The sequence below is a fragment of the Acomys minous genome (assembly GCF_964271855.1).
Source record: "Acomys minous genome assembly, chromosome: 6".
In the NCBI taxonomy this organism is placed as follows: domain Eukaryota; kingdom Metazoa; phylum Chordata; class Mammalia; order Rodentia; family Muridae; genus Acomys; species Acomys minous.
In genome coordinates, this window is record NC_140487.1 from 97,120,487 (window position 1) to 97,143,715 (window position 23,229).

Genomic DNA, 23,229 nt, shown 5'->3' on the forward strand with positions numbered 1-23,229 from the left:
TCTTCAGGACCTCTCTCTCTCTGTCTCTCTCTCTCTGTGTCTCTCTCTCTGTCTCTCTGCCTCTGTCCCTCTGTCTCTCTGTCTCTGTCTCTTTCTCTCTCTGTCTCTGTCTGTCTCTGTCTGTCTGTCTCTCTCTCTCTCTCTCTCTCTCTCTCTCTCTCTCTCTCTCTCCCAAGCAGCAAAGCTGGGACCTGAATCTAGGACCTGGGGTCTGACTAGGGAGCTCACTTTTCTCCCCTCAAGAGCTCTGAGGAAGGCTAGCAGGCTACCAAGAAGAGACTTGATACCCTATGAGCATATGCCTCCCCGCGTCTGTCCCTCCCTCGCCACCTCCTCTCCTTTTCTTGTTTTGTTTTTTTGGAGATTAAGTTGCTCTGTGTCGCCCTGGCTGTCCTAGAGTCACTCTGTAGACCAGGCTGGCCATGAACTCAGTGATCTACCTGCCTCTGCCCAGTTAGCCTCTGTGTTTTTCATCTGTAAAACCAGCCACAGTCCTTCCAGGTGTTTCTGCCATGATCCTCGCACAGTGTTTTTGTTGAATCTAATCTAGCTCTTCTCACCTGCTGACCAGATGCTGAGTCCAAGGGCAAGGCCACAGAGGCTATGGGTTTCAGTCTGTGCCTTTGGGGAAGCACGAGCTGGCCCTGCAGAAGGCCTCCAGGAGGAAGGCTGCCCTCACCACAGGCCACACAACAGTCACCAGGACGTCACACGTGCATGCTCTCTCTTCTTGCAGGTTAATGCTCTAGCTGGCCGCGCCCCCACTCTAGAAGAAATCTCTACACGAGAGGAAATCAGCTTGCAAATCCCCGGGTCTTTATTTTGCTTTTAGACACACGGGGAACATTTCCCTCTGCCCTCCCTTCACTTCTTGTACAAACGCAGTGAATGGGAGTAAGAAAGGCCCAGGCAGGCCGGGCAGCTGCTCCTGGCACTGCTGAGGGACCTGGATGACACACGGCTTGTAAAGTAGTTTAGGACAAGAAAGAAAGAGAGAACTCAGGTGAAGCGGAGCAAAGTCTGAAGACTTGGCGTCCTCGCAAGTGCAGCTCAGTGGTAGGTGGCTGTGCTGGCCTGGCTGATGGTGGCCAGGGTACAGTGGGGCCACCGTCCCATCCCACGTCATCCGGCCAGCAGTTTCTAAGTTGTAGGGGGCAAGCAGTCTTATGGTAGGTGCTGTCTCATCCAGAACGTGACACATCTTTGTCTCTCATGTCGTCTCATGTCTCTTGAAGCTGAGGTTTGATCTTTTTTTTCTCTTAGCATCTAAGTCCCCAGAGCTCCCAAGTCCCCTGCCCTTTGAGACCTCATAAGCCTCTCATCATTGGCGTGTGTTATTTTTCTCTCTCTCTTCTTCCTATTTGAAAGTGCAGAGCATTCTGGGAAGGTATTAGGAGGATAGACTGTCTCCTAATAACCAATATAAAGGCTAGGCGAGAAACATGTCGGAAAGAGCATAGACAAGCTGAATTCATCAAATTCCAAGTCAGTGGCTTCAGCAATTCCCTTGCATATTGAGAGTGGACACCTCTGAAGTAAGGCAGAGGGACAGTCCTGCAAACACACAGGTCTCGTGGTCTCAGCGTGACATGATCGCAAAGAACTTTGCTGGCCTTCACCAAGGACTGTGGTGCCAGGATCCCACATGCTAAGGAGCTGTTTAAAGCTCTGGGCTCCTTGAGTGGGCCTGCCAAGTCTGACTTTTCTAGAAAAGTCTGTGGGTGACAAATTGATCAGGATTGCCTCTGCAGGCATACTGAAGGAAGATACCCAGAGGCAGCTAGTTTTTCAGGGAAGAGGACCCCGTGTGGCAGTGTCTGCTACCACTCAACAAGGCAGCTCCACCGTGCTTACAGGTGCAGTCCCCTGCCTCCTGACTCAGCTCTCCTTGCGTTTTTAAAAATCTTGTAAGTGCTCTCAGTGAATCAATCGATGGATGCTTCTATTACCCAGGGTGCATCTGTCATCCTCCTACAAAGTAAAACACAGGCAGCACGTGACTCAGCATTTTCCCAAGAGACATGAACAGATACACCAGCACAAGGCAGACAGATGTCCACAAGCGTTTATTCACAATGGTCCAAACATAGAAACATCTGGATCTGAACCCACCAGGGCACACCAAGCGACTTGCAGGGCATACAAATAAGAAATATTCCTCAGTGATAAGGAGGAGAGAAACCAAGGTCACACACAAAGACATGTGAGGGCTGTCCTAGAGCCATGCTGAAAACAGCCAGCGAGGAGAGCACATACTGTGTGTCCCCATTTAGGGGCCAAGCTAACCCATGGGGGCAGGGAACCTTTAAGGTGGCCTAAGGGCAGTTAAAAGTGAGGAGCAACCAAAGGGGGAGAATGAAAATAGTTATCTCTGTATGGGATTGATATTTATATTTCTTAATGAGGGTAATAGTGAGTGAGTATAGACATTTATCAAAAAACATGCAGCTGTTTGCTTGTTCTATTTTTACTGTGTATATGAATGCATATGAATGTATTATACCTCTATAGAGTTGGTTCTTAAGAAAACGCTACCAATTTTTACTTTAAAAATAATTTTCAGTACAGAGGGACTGTTTGTTGGCATTCTTGGGTTTAGCATCCATTTGGGCAAGGTTTTTAATTACGTGATTTTGAGATTTGTTGTTGTAGTTCTTTTTTTTTTTTTTTTCTGGCTTTTTTTTTTTTTTTGAGACAGGGTTTCTCTGTGTAGCCTTGGCTGTCCTGGACTCACTTTGTAGACCAGGCTGGCCTCGAACTCACAGCGATCTGCCTGCCTCGTTGTTGTCATTCTTTTCCAAGTTGTACCCTCTTGCAATTTCCTATTAGCTCTTTAGTAATTCCTTAAAATACTTTGTGGAGTCATTGATTGACTTAGTTGTCAAATAATGAAAAATTTCCTGTATATATGGTGATGTTGTCTAGCTCTCCAGTTGTTTTCACAACTCTGATCTGTAGCAGGAGCGCTGCAGCCACCTTCCCATGGTCCACGGGATGTTTAAAGAGCTCAGAGATAACTGTAATTAGATGTGATTTCCTTACGAAGCTCCTCGCCTCCGCCTTCCGTCATCGCAGGCATTATATGCACACTTATGGAAACCGCAGCAAGGAGGGAGGTGCTCCCCACCTGCCATAGTGCTCCTTACAAACTACCCACTGGGCGCTCCCAAGCTTTGAACGCATGCCTGCTGTTCTGTTGTTGTTCTGGCGATGTATGCGATCAGACCCTGCACTCTAGACCTCCGAGAATCAGTGAAACCTTGTATCTGGCTCTTCATTTCATATGTGTAAAAATTAATGGAATTAGCCCCACTCAAGCAAAGCCATGAGTCTTGGAAGGTGAGGCAGAGAACTTGCCTATCTGGCTGCCTTGGACTGCCTTGACTGTGATAATGGAAATCTGGGAGAGTTGGGCTCAGTGATGAAGCAGATTAACTATTTGTTTTTTATTAATCTTATTCTACTTATTCCAGAAAGTAAAACAATGTGTAGTGTTTCATATATGTCTGATATATCTGAGTTTATGTAGGCATGGATACCAGCAGACAGGTTAAGTAACTTATCCGTAGTCTCATACAGCCGATGTATGTGTGTGTGTGTGTGTGTGTGTGTGTGTGTGTGTGTGTGTGTGTGCGCGCGCGCGCGCATGCAGGTGTCTGTGCATGTACACCTGCATGTATATGAATTATGTGCATGTGTGTATGTGCATATATATGTATGCATGTATGTATGTGCAGGTATGTGTGAACCTGTGTGTAGGTGTGTATGTTTGTGTAGGCTCTAATACAGACAGTTTGGCTCTGTCCATCTTCCCCTTAACCGTGCCCTACATCATCTTTGTCAATCATCTGGTTATGCCTATAGGTCTGTTTTCTAATGTTCTGAGGCTGTCTCCCCAAGGAGAATAACTTCCTGCCTATAACCTTACATCTCGTTACTTTCCTTTATTAATAAATAAGTACCTTTCTTTTATTAAATTCAAAGTCCTATTGATTCTGACATCAGTTATAGCTGGGTTAGGTAGATGGTGGGATGCATTGGGATTTTAGAATCTGAAGAGATTTTTTGAATGCTTTGAGTCATCCATTTATATATTTATTTAATAAATATTTAAGAACTATTTGTTCTGTTAGAGGTACTGTGTCAGGTTCTGGGAATAAGATGACTGATGAAACAGGTCTAGTCTCTGTCCTTATGGACATGTTATGGACCTCGCTGGGGAGAAGTGTCACTCAAGGAAAGAAGGTGGAAGGACTGCTCAGTAGGGACCAGCACAAGATGTTCCTTCCCCCTCTAGGCCAGGATCTATGCCAGAATGCCAAAGAGACCTGCTATCTGTTTTTTATATAACCCTTCAAGCTAAGAATGTGTTTTACATTTTCAAAGGACTGCAAACAAAACAAAACAAAAACAAAGGAGAAAATACAGTAGAGACCTCATGCCACCTGGTCTGCCGAGCTTGCAGCATTTGCTTTTCGGTTCCTCACGGGAAAAGCTTGCTTACCTCTACTGCAGGGCATGTGAAGGCTTGGGAGAAACAATCTGGTTCAGACAAGATCTTCCCTCATATCAGTCCCAGGAAGACAGCATTTGAACACTAGCCACAGAAACTGGCCCTGGTGCAGGAGGCTCTCTCTCTCTCTCTCTGGAGTCTCTCCACTCTCCCTTCTGTGAGAGGGAAAGCATTTAGAAGCCAGGTAAAGACTGATTGGAAAGAGTGGCGCTGGCTCTTCATCACCATCGTGGTAAGCTGCGGCAGGGTTGGTAGAGTAACGTAGGGTGTACGTTCTTAAGAAGTTGGCTTTGCCTATTGTTCCTGCAGCTCTCAGCAGTTGCTCTTCCTGACATTTAGTACCTTTTGAGGGGTAGCCAAAGTCTAGGGTGGGGTGAGTATGGTGAGCTGGGATCTTGGGTCTTGTTCCAACTTTCTCGATGATGTACAGATGACCTATGTGAATGTGCCAGGCACTCCCTGTACTCTGCTGCTGATGTCCCAGGGTGACCGGTTCCTACCACTTTGGGATGCCTGGTGAGCCCAAAGTATTCCTTGGAGAAGTTGCCCAGCACACCAGTGGTCAGCTAAGGTCAAATAGAAACTGTAACAAGAGCACGTTGACACAAAGAAGGGAACACAGGGGATAAGAGAAAGGAAATAGGACGGAGGGGCTAAGAGCCAGTACTGCTCTTGCTGAAGGCCTGAGTTCAGTTGCCAGAAACTCATGCTGGGCACCTCACAGCCTGTTAACTCCAACTCCAGTGAGATCTGGTACCTCTAGCCTCCAAGAGTACCTTTATGCATGTACATATATTCTCTCACAGACACTGACACACACATAGTTAAAACTAATAGTGTGTGTGTGTGTGTGTGTGTGTGTGTGTGTAGGGACAGGGATGAGGGAACTCTTTTTTTTTCTGTATCTCTTTGACTTTTGACCCCAGATAAGCTTACTGGTTCTGGATGTTAATGCCATAATTTCTGCTGAGATCAGCCATATCCGTGGCGAAGCTTTAGTAAGCATCCTGCTTATAGAACAAGTGGCTTTCTTCTCTGGCTCATGATGAACTCTGGCTCTTATAGTCAGTGGTTTCTACCATCGACCCCCATTTTGGGTTGCCTCTGATGGGCAGTGGTGGGGCAGAGGGCCTGGAACTCAGACCCACCCTGAAGGTAGGGCCATTCCCACTCACTCTACAACAGCCGTACTCCATACTTTGAGAATGCCAGTGTAGCTGGGCAGTGCTGGCACACACCTTTAATCCCAGCACTCTGGAGGCAAAGACAGATCTCTGTGAATCTGAGGCCAGCCTGGTCTACAGAGTGAGTTCTAGGATAAGTCAAAGCTACACACAGAGAATATGAATGGCCAATGAGAACAGCCAATGTAAATGGTACTCAAGGTTTTTGAAGAGTCAGACTGGGGTCTGCCTGCCTGGGTGGGAGACTGAACTGCATAATTCTGTACCTTTCTATTTTGACCATGGACTGTGAAACTCAGTTGTCAGCTATGGTCCTGGAGTGAGGAAAGAAAGTATAAAGGACCAGACCTGGGTGTCTTTTTACCATCAAAGCCTTGTTAGTGTACTTGTCAACACACACACTCTCTCTCCATCCATCCATCCATCCATCCGTCCACCCATTCATCCATCTACCCATCCATCCATCCATCTACCCACCATCCATCCACCCATCCATCCATCCATCTACCCACCCACCATCCATCCATCCATCTATCCATTTACCCACCATCCATCCATCCATCCATCCATCCATCCATTCATTTTGCACAAGAAATACAGCCATTCCATTGAGCACACGTGTAAAATTATGGGAGAGCACAGATCTCGGGCAGAGTGCAGCTTCCATTGGAGAAGAACTTCATTTCCCAGCGTGTCCTCATTCCCTGGAGCAGGAAATCAATGATACCTGCCCTCCTTGCCTTTCCTTTTGTGTCCCATTCCTAACACCTGTATTATTCTTTCAAATGGGGTTTTGATTTCTGTCTGGTTCCGGCAGGGTTGTCTAGGAAACCAGAAATATTTACAGGCTCCGAGCTGCAGAGATTGACTGATCCGTGGCTCCTCTCTTTGGAGCCACAGCAGCTCCTGCCATGTTTTAACTGCTGTCCTTTGCTCTTTCTCCCTTTCTCTCTGGCCCTCGTGCCGTGGCAGCCACTCTTCCAGCTTGGCCAGCTTCCTTCCCCAGCAGAAGCAGACACAACCCTCCAGCTCCCTTGCCATGGAGCAGTGCCCAGTGGTGGTTGTGGCTGAGTGTCAGGAGCACAGCTGGCTCTGTGTCTGCGAATGCCCACGGCAGGCAAAGGAGTTGCTCTTCTGTGAGTTGCTCTTCTGCTTGACTCATCTTGTCTTCCAGGAACTGGAGGGGGTTGCCTTTTACACTGCTCTTATCCATTCTACCCTCGGCACTGCTTTTTTCTTCCTCCTCCTCCTCAATTCCATTCATTGATTCCGTCCCTCCCCTGTCATCTGGTCAGTACCTGCAGCTATAAGCACTGTACTTGGGGCAACCGGCTTTGAAAGGGAGCCTGATTATCTTCCCTCTGTACCTGCTCAGGGAGACATCGAATCTCTACGGAGCAATGTAATGAGGGGCCTCTCTGTTTACAGAGGAGCTTTGTCTGACCCCCTAGGCTAGCTGCTAAAACTCAAGCCCCCTTGACTTGCCCTTCTGGATCCTTTCCACAGCAGGCGGCCCGTCTTCTTGGGAAGCTGTGATTCCCCTGGTTTGTTCATTCTGTGCTTTGCTCTGGGATTTCCCAGCATTCCTAAGGAAGTCAGGGGTTGGGAGTGCTGATAGTCAGGAAGGGATGAGGGGAGACATGCATTCTGGGAAGTCAGCAGTGGCTGAGGGCGCTGGCGAAGGTCCTAGCCAAGGGCGGAGGGGAAGGGAAGGGCAATGCCTTGAACATACACATGGAAGCATGTGCTTACGTGTGAAAACAAGGATGATGTATGCAGAAGAAAGTACTAGAAGTCCATGTTTCTGAGTATTCTCTTTCTGGTCTCTGAACCTACAGTTCTTGAGGAGAAGGGAGAGAAGGGGGGCAGGAGGGTGACTAATTGGGTGTGCAGACAGACAGACGTTTCATTGATGTGAGCTAAGACTTTACTAAAGTTAATTCTCCTTGGAACAGTTAGGAAGCACCTTCTATTTCCTTCAGCAGGCGCCTGTCTTTTTGGTACACCATGTGTACTGATTGCTCATGGAGATCAGAAGAAGACAGAAGATCCTCTGGACTGATGTCACAGACAGTTGTGAGCCTGCCATGGGGCTGTGATCCTAACTGCTGGGTCATTCCTCCAGCCCCACTTCTGCCCGGCTCTGAACTCATCACATCTTTGTTCCAGTGCACCAACCTGTGTCTTTATATCCCCCATGGCTACATCCACCTTTGCGCCAACCAGGTTTCAAAAATTCATCCTTAATCCCATTAGGGAATTCGTCCCAAGACTTATGAATCCTGGCTTTGTAGCGGCTTCCCGATCTGGTTCTTGAGAGCAGGTATGATGCCTTTGGCCAAGCCTGTGGCTGCCAACATGGGCTTTCTACAAGCCTCTGGCGTTCTTACCTCAGTCTCATCTGCATCCGCACAGAAATCTGAATTCTTTAGGAGCTCCCTCTAATTATGTTAATCTGCTGTTCACAAGTCTCCAACTGCTCCCTCTTGCTTATTGGAAGGAGCCCAAAGTCTCTGTACGGGATTCAGACCTCTCTGAAATCTGGCCCCCTCCTTCCTCAGGCGATGCTCTGGGCTTCTGCCTCCCTAGCCAGCCCTCCTCTCCAGCCAACAATGTAGCAGTCTGTGAGGGACTCTGAGCTGTCTTCCTGCTGCTCTCAGGGCTCCCTGGGCGACAGCTCCCTTCCCAGCCACGTGTGTACATTTCCCCATCTACATTGCCTGCTCCTGAACAAGCCAGCTGCCCTTCCCAGCCTCTGGCAGCACTCACAGAGGGGATCTCTTTTGACTCCTGAGTTCTGTATTGTCTGCCTTGTAAGTGTAATCTCCTTTGTTGCATCCTTTACCCCTGGAGAGGGGCAACCAGACCTTGTCAACGCAATGCTCAGCCCCATGTAGCGTGCACTGTTCAGTCAAGTAGCAAAGTGACTCTGTAGGTCTTCAGATTGAGAATGACTTAAGTGTCTTTGGGGACACCAGTGTGCCTTGCAGCTGAAGGCCCCATGTGGAGCAGCAGGATATGCATGGCATGTGGCACTCTACCTGATGAAGCCTGACCTTTGGGGCTGGTAGGAAGGCCTCTCTCCCCCCTCTTCAGGCCGTGGCTTTACTCATGTTGCCCAGACACCCATCTCTGCCTCCATTTGATCGCACTTCCTGCTGAAGGTTTGTTGTTATTGTTGTTGTTTTGTTTTGTTTTGTTTTTTATTTGTTTTGTCTTTGGCTGCCAGTCTCACTGCTCTGTCAGTTCTATGGGCAGGTTTGTGTGCTTACGGTGTGTCACAGGAGAGGTAGCCAGGTCACTTGCAAGTGACTTCTTCCCATGAAAGGTAAAGTGAGGGACGTGAACATTCCGATTCTAACAGCGCCACTGTGGAGTACAGTGCACTTGTATTCCACTGGTGGCCTAGTCCAGCCAGGAACATATGAACAAGGGAACAGCCAAAATGTGTGAGAACCTGGAAGGCTGCCTGCACGCACTCCTGTCTGAGGGAGTTACCCACACTCTAATACGTTTCTAAGTAAAGATGGGTTTTCTTGTTCATAAGCTGGAGGTGAGCATGTCTGGGCTCAGGGGTAAGAGTGCTTTGGACATAGAGCACTCATCCCCCAGCTTCTAGAAGGGCTCATGAAAAAAAAAAGTCTCCATGTACACAGAGTAGCTGAGGCTAAGTGGGGTGGGGTCGGTGCTGAACCGTATACCAAGGCCAAGTGCCAAGGAGAAAAGCAAGACAAATACCACAGGGCAGCAGCCACTGGCCACAACAGTTGTGTTGTGCTCTTGCACCGACTTAGAAACAGGATTTGGTCTGTGTCCCTTTAAGGTCTTTCACGCTGCCAAATGGGAGATTAGAGGAATTTCCCTTATCATGTGTCATGTTCTGGCTTCTGGAGGGATCCCAAGACAACTTCATTTTCCTTCCTTCTGTGTGTGTGTGTGTGTGTGTGTGCATGTTCATGAGTGCGGGTGCACATGTATGTAGAGACTAGAAGACACCCTTAGGTGCTACATGCCTCTCCTCTGACTAACCCTTTGAGACTCTCACTGGCCCCAGAACTCAGCAATTAGGCTGGGCTGACTGACCAGTAAGTTCCAGGAACCTGGCCATCCCCACCTTCCCAGCGCAGGGATGACAAGTGTGTGAGTGGCTCTTTTACGTGGGTTCTGAGGACCATTGTCCTCAAGCTTACACAAGGCAGGTGCTCTAGCGACCAAGTTATCTCCCCGGCCTCAACCTTTCTTTCTGGTTTATTGCAGGCATCTTTTTGTAGAAGCTGTGAGATGTTTAGGAAAAAAACCCTAAAATCCATTTTGGGAAAATGCAGGGGGCTGCTGAGGTGGGAAGGTCACCTCATCTGCTGTTAATCTATTCCTGGGCTCCTTTCATAGGAGGTTGTCTTGCTCTGGTCTGAGCCGGAGTTCTGTGGTCCTCCCTCAGGTAAGAAAGGACCTCGGGGCCTCTCAAGCTCAACTTTCCACAAGGCAAAGGGATGGCAGCTCCCTGGTGCAGGAGTGAATAGCAGTGGTTCTCAACCTTCCTAATGCTATGGCACTTTAACACTGGCCCTCATGCTGTGGGGACCCCCAACCGGAAGATTGTTTTCATTGCTACTTCATAACTGTAATTTTGCTACTGTTATGGATATCTGTGTTTTCTGATGGTCTTAGGGGGGACCCCTGTGAAAGGGCCACTCAACCCCCAAAGGCATTGTGACCCACAGGTTGAGAACTGCTGGTATATCATCTGGAGTTCACTAGTGATGCTGCGTGCCTGAAGTATGCCATGGGAGAGGTAACCAGGCTGCCCGCAGGTGACTTTCCCCTATGAAACATAACTTGAGAGATTCCTTTCGAGGCACAAATTCATAAGACAAGTAAGACAGGTGAAAAATATTTCAAAGTCCCTGATAATTAAAGAAAAGTAAAATCAGAGCAAAGGGATGCTGCACTTTTCCTAACAAGTTGGCGAAGACCCCTTAAAGAGGTTAGAGCTCAACCGTAGGCAGAGGCTGGGGAAGTGGGCTTGCACCCATTTGCAGATGCCTATTTGCCTATGTGTGTTAAAAGCCTGAAAAAAAAAACCTGTCTCTTTTGGGTCGGCAATGTCTGATCTGGTGTTTTGTTTTAAGAAAATAGTGGTATTTTAAAGGGTTGGGCTCAGTGACAGAATGCTTACTTAACATGCCCAATGCCTGGGTTCAAGCCTCACTACCAGGAAAAAAAAAACCCAAAGAAATAATGGTGGTTTTTGTGGAAAGGATTAAGGCAGATGGGGGTTTTCCTAGTGCAAATGTTTATGTAAATACAGTACAAGCAGCAGCCAAGTCCTGACAGTAGGGCTGGTTAAGTAGCACTGGACAGAACTGTGCTTGGGCATTTGGCATCCTTTACATCCGAATCCTCCTCATCTCTGCTGTACTTAGGCCTGTCAGCTTGATAGTTTTGTGGATGAAGTGATGGAAGCCCTGAGAGGGATCTCCTCCACAGGGGCAGCACTGAAGCGGATGGTACTGGGGACCTAACCTAGGCAGTGTCTCCCCCAGCTGAAGCCCGTCTCACAGCCTCCCATGACAGACATATGAAGTGGAAAATGTGCTCTGTGTAGTACAGTCCCATGTTGGTGTAAAGTGCCAAAGGCTCACAGATTACACATGACACTGCTTTTACAATTTGAAAACGAAGTGGTTTAAAAAAAAACCCATAATTAAACAAAAATTTTCATCTATTTCTTTAGTGTGTGAGTATGAATATATGTGTGTCTCTGCATCTGGGCATACGTGTGTGTGTGTGTGTGTGTGTGTGTGTGTGTGTGTGTGTGTCACAACAAATGCGGAAGTCAGAGGACAGCTTGCAGGAATGGTTTCTCTCTTTCTATCTATCATATGTGCTCCAGGGATTGAACTTTGGTCTTCAGTCTTGGTCTGAAGACTTGTTTACTGAGCTACCTCAACAGACCCGGTGTTTAAAATTTACTGAAATGCTAAGTTTTGGTGTTCATTATCCATATTCAATCCGCCAATTCACCAGACTTTCCTTGAACTCTACCAGCGAGCACAGCATTGGCTGCTCTGGGCTAATATTGTGGAAATCTGGCTAACCCTGGCTTACATGAGCTTTCACATACTAGGGTAGGCCAGTGACAGGGAGCCATTTGTGGGTGCCGACTATAGGCAAGGTGCTTTTTGAACACGTGTTGATATTTCATATGTTTGCTCTTTGTACTTTTTAACAACATTGGGCAGAAGGTGGCCTTAATCCCCAAAGTCACCCAGCCAGTAGCAGCATTATCAAGGGGGCCTCAGAAGCAGATTCCAATATGGCTGCTCTGCCATATTGGTGCTGCTCTGAGGTGGGCACTGTGTGATGGGAGCACAGAGAAGGTTTGCTACAACACAGAAAACTCAACTCAGCCTTCAGCTCTGGCCTTCTAGATGGAGGGGCAGGCAGGAGGAGCCGTGGGAAGACTTGGCCTTGAACCTCATTGTGTGTCCTCTACATGTGATTTGGAACAAATCTCTCTTCTCAGGCCCCTCACTAACAGAGCAAACATAAGGGCACTCACACTGGCATCACGTCGTCAGAGCGCAGTACAATAGCGCTCGGAACTCAGTGAGCCTTTCTGACTAGCACATCCTTCCAGGTCCCCTGAGAGAGGAACTCCAAGCTACTTAGAACTCGCTCAAGATTGGGCTTTGTATGTGCTTAATTATGCTGAGCCACACTTAAAGTGGCTCACATTTCTTTTTTTGAAAGCATTGATTTTAAAAAAATCTTTATTTATGTGTATGTATATGTGCCCACTTGTCTCTGTGTGCGCGCGTGTGTGTAGAGTGCCCATGGAGGCCAGAGAGAGCATTGGATCCCCTGGACTTGGATTTGCAGGCAAGTATGAGCTACCCAGTGTGGGTGATGGGAACTAGATTCAGGTCCTCAGCAAGAGCAGCAAGTGCTCTTAACAGCTGAGCCATCTCTCCAGCCCCTGAAGTATATTCTTTAAGACACTTAGGTTGATTTCATGTAAACCACAGCCCCCACTTCCTGGGGCTGTCTAGGCTCTTCGTAGCACACCACCCACACCATCAGACCCACTCTTTTCTCCATAGACTTGACCCCAATGAGGCTGCAGCTGGACTGCTTTAGCATAAGTAGCTCTTGTCTTCTGAGCATGGAGGGTTGCCGTGGATGGACCAGAGTAAACAGAGAGGCCAACACCTTGGTCCAGGAACCACCTGTGGCCAGAGAGTGAGGCCTCCTGTGGGGGGAGGAAGGCTGGGTGGCTGGGTTTGGAGGGTAGCATCTGGGTCAGGAATGGAGGACCGAGCTGGGTAGCTCTCAGCAGATTCCTTGGCATGCACCGCAGGAGGATTCCCCGAAGGGCTTCACAGAAAAAAAAAATGTGCTGTGTGCTTGGCAGGCCAGAAACCACAGAGAACCTAGCCAGGCTCTTGGAGGATTTGGGAGCAGAAAAGCAGACTCCCCAGGTGGTTATTTATAGAGCCGGCAGCAGTAATGATCAGTTAGAAAAATAAATTATAACTCAGTTGAACCTGAAATAACTTTGCTTTTGCAACCTTAGGCATTCCGAAAGGGTGGCTCAGATGTCACTCCCTCCCGGCAGTGTTCCTGCAGGCTGAGGCGCAGTCCCACACCAGGCTCACACATGCCCACCCAGAGCCTCGGAGACAAGAGCCAGGGAGCATCCTGTCTGTCTGTCTGGATGATTCCTTTCTTTCCTCATGAAATCCACAAAATGGTGCCACGTTCCCTCCTTCCCACTGGCAGGTATAGAACAGGAGGCGTGTATTAGTTACTTTTCTGATACTGTAATGAAACACCATGACCAAAAGTGACTTAGAGAAGGAAAGGTTGATTTGGGCTCACCATTCCAGAGGGGATGTGTCTATCAAGGTAGCAAGCACGCATGAAAGCTGAGAGATCACACCTTTAAATAGATAGGCACCTGGTGTACCATGGACACTGAATAAATAAATGCTTGCTCAGTGGAAAACTAATGAATGAGAAAGAACAGATGGGCGGGAGAGGGAAAGCCAGATGGATGTCCGAGGGAGAAGCAGAGGGTGCGAACTGGATGTGGGATGACCCTGTGTACTCTCAATGCGCTCAACCAATGACATACTTCCCCCAGCAAGGCCACACCTTCTCAACCTCCCCAAATAGCACACCAGCTATTCAAATACATGAGCCTCTGGGGGTGGGGCAGCACTTCTCATTCAAGCCACCTGTAAGGCACAGGTAGACCTTGAAGGGGATGAAGACCCATGGCATGCCAAGCACCAGCTTGTGGACAGTACTGTCTTGGCTGCAGACAGGGCTTCTGGTAGAGACAGCCTCAGACACACTGGTGGCTGACTCATTTACAGAGCCCGTCCTTCACTCTGTCCTCTGCCAACAAGCAAGACCATGCAATGTTCACACTGACAGCTTGGCAGAAGGGTCACCTTGAGCTTGCCCAGCCCACTGCTTGGGGTTTTGACACTCGGACATCCATCTGGCTTTCTCTCTCCCGCCCATCTGTTCTTTCTCATTCATTCATTCATTCATTCATTCATTCATTCATTTTCAAATCAGCAAGCATTCATTTATTCAGTGTCTATAGTACACCAGCTATCTAGACTTTATAGAGGATTAGCCTGTAAGCCCATTCTGGCTATAGGTACACGGTATTTGGCTCTCAACATGGTGTCTTAAATCTGTATGGTCTGCTGATACACAAAGCTTGGCTGATCTCATATGAGAAAGCAGACACCTGACTTCTGCATGAACAATTGAAGTTCTGGCCCTGTAGGCTATGTCCTACACAGTAACATTCTCCAGGGAGCCCACTAGCCCATTAGATTAGCCTAGCTCGTCTGATTCATTTCAGTGCCTGCCACTTCCTAGTATTGGGTTGATGCTGGGACAGCCATTACTCTTGTCTCACAGAGATACTGCTTCCCGCTGCATGTCACTTGCCTGGCCTTGTGCAAACTTGATGTTGAATCCAGATGGGGTTCCTAAGTTAAGTCTCATGGTCTGGTGGGAGGAGGCAGGGCCATCAATCAGTCAGTGTGTGAAAAGTGCTATGAGAACGATGTCCATTGGGAACACAGGGCATGCGGAATGCTTGCTGGCTTTGATATAAGAGTCCGGTTTGACAGTTTAGTGAGTGTATGGCAAGAAGTTGCTGAGAGGGACTCCTTGGACCAAGCGGTGGACATGCTCAAGAGCACTGATGAGTCCTGGAGACAGAGCCAAGCAAACGCTAGCAAAGGCTGAAGCGAGGTCATCCCACTAGTGGGATTTCAGACCAACTCTGCCCAACCTCGAACCTGTATCATCAGGTCCCAGCCATATCTGGCAAGAGTTGCCTGAAGTAGCATTGTCCAGCACTTCTTCCTTGCTCTTCCCAGAATATGGTATGTGTGTGGTTTCTCGGTCCTCCATCTTTCCTTCTGGCCCCTTTCTTGTTTTTATCTCTGAGGCCTGTGGTTCCCAGAGTATGTGAGATGTTCTGGGCTTCTGCCTTGGTGCTCACATTTTCATCACCATCTACAGGCAGATGTCAGGTGTCTCCTGGGCGAACATCATCAGCCCCCAAACCAGCTGAGATGCGGTTGGAGGCTCCAGGCAACTTCTGGAGGATTCGCCCTAGAGAGCTCACAGCTGCCTCAAACTGCAACCAAAGCTGCAGCCACACCCAGCTCAAGCTCCCCACTTCTTCCTTTTCTTCCTTCTCTGCCCATCTCCTGAATGTTGAAATCCTTCCGTCCTTCAGCACTCGCAGTATGATGGCTCCTTGAAGCCTGTCTGCCTCGGGTGGCCACCAACACCTATTACATCACAAACAACATTTCCAGCAAACCGAGGGCTCGCCCATGATCCAGATGCCGCTGGAACAGAGCAAGCCAGAGCCCCATGGAGAAGATGGCCTTGCCCAGTTCCTTACTCTGCTCCCCACATGCTCCTCCATGGATGCTTCTTGTATTGCAATTAACTCTGACTCCCTGTTCATGATGGTGGTGTGAGATTCTCTGTCCCCAGCCTGACTGCAGGTTGGTTAATGGCGGGGACTGGCTGCTGTGTGGTATCTTCCTGAGAATGTAGCACAGTCCCAATATGCTCTCAGCTGTCTGTGACTTGCAGCCAGTGGCTATCTTGAATGGTACCCTGAATAGAGAGCAGTTACTCTTTGCATGAGACTTGTCATTAAAGTTACCACCCAGGGAAAAGTGACAGTGGCTTGGGAGTGACTGAGTCAGGGGATGAGGTGACATCTATAACACAAAGTTATCTTCTAGCCACTACAGTTAAGGGAGAGGAAAAAGCACAGACTGTGTCTTGGGGCGGGGGAGTGTAGCTATCACCCTAAGGACCCAAAGAAGCCAGAGTCCAGTGATGAGGGCATACCTGGCTCCCATAAAGTTTCCACCCCAAGGACTTGGTGATCTGGAAACTCCGGGCAGGAAGTAGGGGGCTCCTGACTTGGTATTACAGATTGCCAGGGTCCATTGACTGTGCCTGGTCCTTCTCTGTGGCCCCCACAGTGGCCTTCTCCTGGGATCCCACATATGGGTCTACGTGTGAGCTTTGTTGCTGGCTTGGAGTGTCCATTGCTCCACCCCTGGCCTGGCGTGTCTACACAGCTGGTGTTGGGGGCTCAGCAGGAGCAAGAGAGTCATTCGCAGAGCAGGACTGATGGAGTTGTACACCCGAGACATGTCACCTGTTCAGATCCCCAGAGACTTCAGGGTCTTATTGCTAATAGCTCCAGTTGCATTCACTCGCTGTTTCCAGAGCACTTGTGCCATGTTAACTCCCTTCTTCCTCACAGATATCACCCATGAGCCTTGGATATTCTCAGCCATTCTCGTCAGAGATAAAGAAACAGAACCTCCTCGGAGACTTAAATGATTAGCATAGGGTGTGAAGCCAATTCTTTTGCCCCTAAAGCATTTCTCTGCACCATGCTGCCTTCTGGGATTTCTATCTATGTAGATCTGCCTCACTAGCATCCTCCCCACCCCACCCCCGCAGATGGATTGCTCTGGGAGGGGATCCTCTGCCTTCTTTCTCCTGTGACTGAGAACACCAACCTAAGGGTACCTCTTTTTCTTTCATACCCTGCTGAAGCCTGAGCTCCCACTACCAACAGGGAGAGAAATAGGAAAGGCAGGGCTCTGGTTCTGACCTTGGGAACTATGTTGGGAGATACCTTGCCTGGTGCCTAGGCCTCTTTCCTTCTGTATATTCATTTGTTTACTCAGTGGACTTGATAGAGAACCTGCTGTGTGCCAGACACCGTTTGAGGCGTTGGGGGTGATGGTGATAAATGCTGAGACAAAGTCCTCGCACCTTTGAGCTCCCTGACCAGCCCTGGGTGGAGAGAAGTGAGTGGGTCATGAGCAAAGTGTGTCAGGTGGTGCTCAGGCTGTGAAGAAAACGGGGAAGGTGAGGCAAGGCACGTGGGGGCAAGGCATGTGGCTACATGATGCAAGCAGAGGACTGGTAGAGAAATGGTTCTGAAAGGTTTGAAGGGGAAAGCTCCAGCTTGCAGGGCACAGGAAGCTTGGTGTGAGAAAGCTAGGAGCAGCAGTTTTCCAGGAAGAGGGGCTAGCCAGGGCAAAAGGCCAAGTGGAGATGCAGAACCCAGTGCTGGGAAATGGTATCTGTCATGGGTTAGGCTGTGCTGTCATCACTGTGGCTCAGCAAGCCCGCGCTTCCAGAGAGGAGTTGATCCGAGGACAATCTTCTGCTTGCCCCAAGTTTTGGGGTTTCTGCAAAGACCGTGTCTGAGGTCTGGGCCCACGGTTGAACAGCTCACAGTTGATCTTGGAGCCAGGCAATTGCTTCAGTCACCACCTCGCTCGGCAGTGGCTGCAGTGTGCAGCGGATGCTTTGGCGGGACACAGGAAGGGAAAGCCCACATGCGCCCGTCACAGAGACTCTTGGCCCCACTGACTCCAGCAGTGATGCACATCAGGGGATTTTCTCCGACTCTGTGGTTTTGAGAACAATTCTGGGGCTTCTGGTTTGAATTCTGCTCTTGGTTATTTATTTATTTATTTATTTATTTATTTATTTATTTATTTTGAGCAAACACTCACTCTGGATTTTGTTTGATGAATAGATGAATGAATGAATGAATGAATGAATGAATATGTGAAATAGGCAGATTCAAAAAGAACATTAAGGCTTTCTTCTTCATTTATAATGAACGTGTTGTATTGGTTGACAGTTTTCTTTGTGTTGTAGTTTTTTTTCTGTCTCTGTTTTAGACAGACAGACAGACAGACAGACAGACAGACATTAGTGGTAGATTTCATGTTAAATAGGTGCTACCACTGAACTCTTTTGGTGTAGACCAAAGGTTCTCAAAGCACACCTCTGGCCCACAGCCACAGTACCTGGGAATTTGTTAGAAATGTGGATTTTTCTTCAGACCCACCAAGCCAGGGATACTGGGACTATAGTCCTAGTATGTTTTAATTATTTTTTATTTAGTCACAAATTAAATATAAATTTAAAATAAAATACAATTTTATTTTTTAATTATTTAATATTGTGTTTTAATAAGCCTTCCAGGTGGTTGTGTTGGACACTGATGTCCAATTATACACAGAGAGTGTGTGCTTTAAGCTGTGGGCTCTAGGGATGGATTTTTACATTGCAGTTACTGTCATGGTCATGGCTCATGGTTACACTGTAAGATCTTTATCCGGCTTGGCTTGGCACAGTCCTTGCCTATATAACTCAAAGGGAAAGTACCTGAGCCTTCCAGGCTTGATCCAGGCAGTAGTCCTGTTTAATGCCATGTCCCACCTACTTGGATACATGTCTCTAGTGGAGTGGGCATTCCAAGTGGGCATCTCTTGGGGGCAAGCCTTAGCAAGAGGGTGACACATTCCAGGAGCTTCACGGAAGTGCTGCTGGATTTGTGTCCATGGGGACTGACAAAGCAGATCAGCTCTTTGACTCTGGCTAGTTTCGATGTCTTAAAGCGGGAGCCTGTCCCAGGAAGTGGATCTGCTAGCACCCCTGCTAATGGAGATCAGTGTGCTGAAAGAGCTCAGTCTTCCATGAAAGGTAACCTGGCGCACATTGGATTTACAGTTCTGGTCCATCTGGTGTCCCTCGTCTAGCTGTCCACCCGTGAACTAGAATGAGGTGACCGGTGGTCCAGATCACCCAGCACTGCCCCGTGTTTCCCCTTCCTGTCCCTCTCAGTCTGGTGTCTTGGACTTGGCTCTGCGATGCCCACTCCTGCTGCATCTTGTCCGGCCGAGGGACAAAACACCCTGCTGCCTCCCTGAAGAACAGGAAGAAAAGAAGTCATAGAAGCAGATTCCAGAGTGGCCAGAGACCGAGATGTTGGCGCTCAGAGGGAGCAGAGATCGCCAAGGCATGTGCTGCCAGAAGCCGAAGGAGAGCTGGACAAGAGGCACGCTGACCCGAGTGGTAGAAGTAAGTTCATTTCTCTGGTGTGCTTAGAGGAGGGCCGTTAGGAGGATGGGTTAAAGAGGCAGGGCTGGGAGGGCTCCTTCTGGACCAGGAGGCTGACACTAAGAGGCAGATGGGCAAAGCAGAAGGTGATATGGCCATAGCCAGGGATCTGCGTGAAGCAGCCCAGGCTGGCCTTCCTGTCTACGCATGACTTCTGCCCCTTTCTGTAAGCCGTCTTTGACGATCTGAGTCCTTCCCTGGGTCATTTTGTGTCTCTTCCCCCTGCCAGTCCATCAACCCGTCTGCCCTTGTTCACCTCGTCTGTGCCTTCCTCCTAAGCTCCCCTGGCATCCTGCCTGTCTTCCATCGCACTCTACACGTGACATGGTGGAAATAGGACAGCGAGGTTCCATTCTGATAAATGTTCTCCCCCTGTGCAGGTGCCAACAGCGACTACGTGCCATGGGCATCAGCACCTGGGTTGCCCACCCAACACCTATCAAATGGTGGATGGCACAGCAGAATCTCCCTTTGCGAAACCTGGCACAAGGACCAGAGAAGCCACAGCAGCAGCACGTATCCGCAAACTACCAGAAAAAGCCATCGAGGATGGCGTGTCGACTTAATGATCGGATGTGCCAATAAGCATTGTGAGAAGAGACAGCATTCCTCCCCGTCAGCCCCCACCACATCTGGATGCCACTCTTAACCATAAGCCCGGAGTCCCGCCTCCACTGCCAACATCCCCACTCAACCTTCTCTTTGTGTGAGGAAATGTCCTTTCTCTCCTCCGGATTCTGGATGCACTCATTGTGCCCAGCACCAGATCACCTCAAGTAGAAGTACCCCGAGACATTTGTACCTCTCAGAAGCTGCCAAATGTATATCACACCTGTGTGTCACCCATGTCACATACAAGTCAGGTCCACTTCTGACAGATGCTGCCTGGCCTGGTCTGTGAGCTGCTCCCTCAACAGTTTGGTACCCTTCACCCCTGCCTCACACATGGCTGTGTGCGTGGCTCTGTCAGCGTCTGGTGTTTGGAATGCACGAAGAGGGAGAAGGTATAGATGGAAGCAATACCTTGGTCTGCTGGGAGGCTAGAACCTGGGTCCAACCTAGGCAGAAGGTCACCAACCCTCAGCTCATGTTCTGCCTTGTCCCCTACTCATGACTCTCAGCCCTACGTTTTGAGTCTGGCCTATCCAGACACTTGTACTCTACTTTCGCCAATTAAACAGAATCTGGTTACTTTTTATTATTGCAAAGCAATGCATTATTGTTACAAAGACACCAGGAATATAGAGAAACAGAGAAAAAGAAACTAGTCTCCCTCCATGGCACTTAATCAAGTGTTAAAACAACCATGGCCCTCATCTGTTCTTACAGCATCATGTGTTGCTATATATACTGGGCAAACTTGTGTATGTAAGTGCAATGGTACCATAGGTCCCTGGGAAGACTGCTCGTGCCTTCCTCCCAGGCCTCCATCAACCTTCCCACGAGTAATTCTGGCTTTCTTTGCATCACCCCGAGCAGAGGTGGCCCATGGATAACAGAAAAGGGAAGGAGATGGGATGCGCCACTGTCTTTGGGGGTTGGTATCTGGGGGATACTTTACATTTCTTCACTGGCCAGTGAGAAAGTCATTTGTCATCCACCACTTAAGGAGCAGCCACTGGTCCAAGGTGCCAGGCTACAGGCGGAGAAGATTAAAGTACATGGCATAGCTGCTTCACCTTCAGGAAGACCTAGGGAAGCAACAACTTTCTTTTAGAACACTTGAGGCCTGGGGGGAAAAATCCATCACTTCATTTTACCAACCTGGTAGCATTTTCCTGAGAGAACAAATAGAGGGGGGAAAAATAAGATCACCATAAGGCTCTGAGTAGAAAATCTGGAACAGTTTGAAACTCTTAGAAGAAAGCTATGAAAAATCACGTGACCCACTGGCCACACATCCCTGTGATATATCTGAGTGCATCCTTCAGATTGCAGTAATTTCTTGCTTGTGGGTGTCCTCACTGCCTCTCACTTTCTTGAAGGCATTGCCTGTGGCCCTCCCCCCCTGCCTTGTTTGCACTGGCAGCAAGCCCATGCATGGCCTTCTGGACTTCTGAAATCTTTCCCACACAAAGCTCACGTTGGGGTGAGCATGAGGAAAGGTAAAGGGATTCATGAAGTCTCCATGTTTTATGTATGTGGGAAATTTGCATTAATTCATATCCTTCTGCCTGATGGGAAGTTTCTCAGATGCCTCATTATAGAAGTAACAGTTGCAGTTCAGAAAATTTCAGGACTAGAAAAGAACTGTCACCCCATTTCACCAGCCCAGTTACATTGTCACCCATTCTACCAGGCCAGGTGCATCCTAAGGACTGTCACCCTGAAAAACATTTGTAGTAGGGTGGTGTTGGGGATGAGGGCTGCGGGTTTACTGCCCCCTGCCCCTGCCTAATTTAACTTTTAACTCAACATGTTGGATAGTTAATTACAATCACATAAGTCAAAACTCATTTCACATGTAGCTTACAGACTGAAGTGCCCATTGTCCCTGGAGACATCCAGTGGCAACAATGTTTTGCATATTGTTCTAGAGCATTCTCTGCATATAAAACTCTCTCTCTCTCTCTCTCTCTCTCTCTCTCTCTCTCTCTCTCTGTGTGTGTGTGTGTGTGTGTATGAAATATGTTTTTAATAGAAGCTTTGGAAGTGTTGTTACTGAAGTTCCTAACCTTAGCCTAAGATATACTTATTAACTGGAATGAAAGGCTGGGTACAGGTGGAAAAAAGAAGAAAAAAAGGACAGAAATGAGTGTGTGTGTGTGTGTGTGTGTGTGTGTGTGTGTGTGTGTGTGTGTGTGTATGCGCCTGTGTGAGTATATACATGTGTGTGAGGTATATGCATGTATGTGTGTACATGCTTGTGTGTGCATGCATGTGTGTGCATGTATGTGAGTATATGTACATGTTTATATGGGAGTGGCAGTGTGTGTGACTGTGCATGTTTGTGTATAGGTAGGTGTTACTGAAGAGGTGGAGGATGGAGACCTATCTTCCATTCATTTATTCATTTGGTATTTATTGAGTCCTTGTGTGTCAGCTACTAGCCAACACCTGGCAACACAGAAGTGAACCTCAACTTTTTGTCTATGTGAGGATTGTTTGAAAGTGGAAAGTGATATATTATAAAACAAACAGTAGGTAAATGACAAGGGGTCTGAGCAGCAAGTGCTGCAGGGAAAAGTCAAGGCTCGCAAGGAGGCAGCGGAATTGAGGCAGTTTCCCACCAGGTGGTCGGGGAAAGCCTCGCTGAGAAGGCACAGGAGCAGAGTCTTGAAGGCGGCAAGACAGTGAGCTTGTGGTGCCACAGAAAGTGGCAGTGCCAGGGTCCTGGACAGGACTTTGAGGTTTGGAGGTCTCAGCAGGCTCCTGTCCAGTCTGTTTCTGGTGACCCCTTCTGTGGCTGGTCCTCCCAGGAGCCAAGGCCCTATGGATGGGTTCATCTACAGTGCTGTATGACCCATGATGTTGAACATTACTTTTCCCTCTCTAAATTTTGATCCTGATGCTGTATCTTAGCCTCTCCAAGATGATTCTGCATCTTGGGTGGTAGTTTAGTCCAATCAACAAAGAAAGGGACCCTCTTTTCTGGGAGGCAGGCAAGCCTGAGACCTGTGGATCCTGATAAGGAAATCATCCTGTCGTCTGTTTCAAGTTTTGTATGTAGGATGCACCGTTCTACTCTTCGGTTCTTGACTTCTTCCTCTGAAGATTGAGGAATACATATTGAGTCTGCATTAGGGCTGTGTCTGGCACTATGGACTTAAAGCCTTGGGAACAAGGGGGCAGTTAGGGCAGGAAGTGGGGCCAGCTATCTGATAGCACTGGGAAGATTGGGGAGTTCAGAGCTTTGCCTGCAGAGGACTCTGTGTGATGGCATGTCCTGCTGCTTATGTCATGTTCCCTCCCATCCAGAAGGACTCAGTCACACCCTTAGCAGGAGGTCCCATCTCAGCCAGGTCTGGATACCTGTGCAAACAGAGGGATCATAGAGACGCTGCTCATGGCTTTCCTCTTCTTGACGTTCTA

At 48.4% G+C, this 23,229-nt stretch overlaps 1 protein-coding gene across 6 annotated transcripts in view; it reads left to right on the forward strand.

Annotated features, from left to right (window-relative positions):
• Positions 1-23,229, forward strand: part of HIVEP3 (HIVEP zinc finger 3) — a 404,246-nt gene that overhangs the window by 119,641 nt on the left and 261,376 nt on the right. For 2 of the 6 annotated variants that reach the window (XR_014779861.1, XR_014779862.1), the window contains 2 exons: positions 18,922-19,158; positions 19,578-20,398. The exons of the other annotated variants lie outside the window; for them this stretch is intronic. The gene's annotated coding sequence lies outside the window, so the exon portion shown is untranslated. Of the gene's footprint in view, positions 1-18,921; positions 19,159-19,577; positions 20,399-23,229 lie in introns of those variants that run through there. 6 annotated transcript variants of the gene reach the window in all.